Consider the following 2,391-nt stretch of genomic DNA (forward strand, 5'->3'; position numbering starts at 1 on the left):
GGTGGGTGGTGATGACTAGCTGCCTTCCCTCTAGTCTTACACTGCTAAATTAGGGACGGCTAGCGCAGATAGCCCTCGTGTAGCTTTGCGCGAAATTCAAAAAACAAACAAACAAGGATATTTTTATATTATACCTTATGGTTTACGTTATGAGTCGTTGATCCTATTTTTAATTTTACAAGGATATTTTTATATTATACCCTATGGTTTACATTATGAGTCGTTGATTCTATTTTTAATTTTATAGGATATTTTTATACCTTATGGTTTACATTATGAGTCGTTGATTTTAATTTTAATTTTAAAAGTATACTTTTATGTTATACCTTATGGTTTACATTACGAATAGTTTTAGAATTCAGTAGTAAATTTCATTTACTAATTAATATTTCTTTAGTTTTACTTGAATTATAATTTATTTATTGATGAGTGTACAAAGTTCTATTTTTTCACAGTGTTAATTGTCTTTAAGCACAAAGCTACACAATGGATTATCTCAGTTGTGTCCACTTCAGGGCTCTTATCCAGAATTTTAGAATTATCAGCTGTCAAGCTTACCGTTGAGTCACCGGAATTTGTGTCAATTACTGTGACATTGGACCAAAATGAGGCTTAACACAAAATCTATAATTAGAACATTCATAAAAATAATCAGTGTATAATGTTTTCTCATCTTTGAAACAGACTATACAACTTACATTCCTTTTAAACTCTGTAAAAATCTTTCATACTGAATCTTTCTATGTACAAGTTATATTTTATCATAAAAAAGATTTGAAAACTTTTTACTCTCCTAAACTACAGAAAACATTCCCAGTAAAATACCTTACTGACTTAACAGTTCTCACGTTAGTTACTTATAAAACTTATAAGTAACTTAAAAATTATTCTGTTAACTTACACTTCGAGTATCACAATAGTTTAACATTATAAAGGACCATGTATTTACTTTAAAGAGAATAGTTAATTACAACTCTGATAGATGCCGGCACATCACTGCATGATTATGGTAAAAATGAATACATGTGACATTATGTGTTTTAGTTTCGAAACCCTTCAGTTTTACTGTTTCATAATTCAATTAAGTACGGGGGATTGAATACAAACTAAATAAAAATAAAGTTCTGTCACTACGTGTTACATCCTACATCAACAGAACGTTCTTATTTCTTGGCATTTTCACAGAAGATCTTACAGAACAAACGATTACGTTAGTAGAACTCAGGAAGAACGTTTAACTGGAAATTGTGATTGTGTCCAACTACAATTTTACACTAACGACATTTTTTTTGGATCCAAGTGCTAAAATTCCAGAATAAAACATCGTTAATTTTATTGAACATTATCTTATAAATAAACCAATAGCGAATTACTGAGTTTCAACACTTTGTTTATGAATCGAAGAGGGAGGAGCATATAAATTTCAAATTTGTTGTGTAGATGGAACCACGTTCGCTACAATTCTTACAAGTGCAAAATATGGAGTTTATATTGTTAGGCTTGTTATAGAGTAATATCATATTGTAGAATAAAATCAAAACAAAATCAATGGGAATTAATACAAAAAGTGTCTTCTAATGGACACAGAAAATAAGCATAATTACTCTTCTAATAAAATATATTACTTTTGAAGAATATATTTTGCATAAGTAAGCTGTTGAGAATGTAAATTAATTTTTTTTGTGTAAGGATTCTTAGAGAGCAATATGGTCAAGATGTCGAAAAATAACAACAACAACATAAATATATGTACTATGTTGTAGGGGAATCTTGGTTAGTAAGTGGAGCAAGCTATTATTTAGAGAATTTTAACTGAGAAAAACTAGAAGAAACTCACCACGTTAAGAATAAGATGGAAATTAATATGAAATAAGTAATATATGTTGTACATTAACAATATAAAAAGTTATGCTCTACAGATAATTCACGATTTTGCGATATTTGGTTACCATGTTTTTCTTTTTAGAAGGGCAACACTTTTTGCAGGTAACTGAGGGTGTAATTTTTCTGATTATTTATATTTTAAAGTTTATTTTTAGGCGTAATTTGGGACTTATTTAGTTTAATTAAACATTTTAATTTACGCAAGCACGCACGCACACAGACACATGTTTTAATACTGAGTAGGAAAGAAGAATTTTCTTTTTATTTGCATAATATCAATAACTATAGGAAAAAACAGCGAAGTAAACTGTGTATAAATTTCAGTATTCAGTAAAAACTATCGTTGCAATACATGTAATATTCAAATTTCAGTAAGCAAGATTGTAAATATTAATTCCCCGTTGGAACAGCGGTGAGTCTACATAATTATAACGCTTAAATGCGACGTTCGATTCTACGTGGCAGACAGAGCAGGCAGCCCAGCATGGCCAGGTGTTTAGGGTGCTC

The sequence above is a fragment of the Limulus polyphemus genome, unplaced genomic scaffold (assembly GCF_000517525.1).
Source record: "Limulus polyphemus unplaced genomic scaffold, Limulus_polyphemus-2.1.2 Scaffold3181, whole genome shotgun sequence".
Taxonomy (NCBI): domain Eukaryota; kingdom Metazoa; phylum Arthropoda; class Merostomata; order Xiphosura; family Limulidae; genus Limulus; species Limulus polyphemus.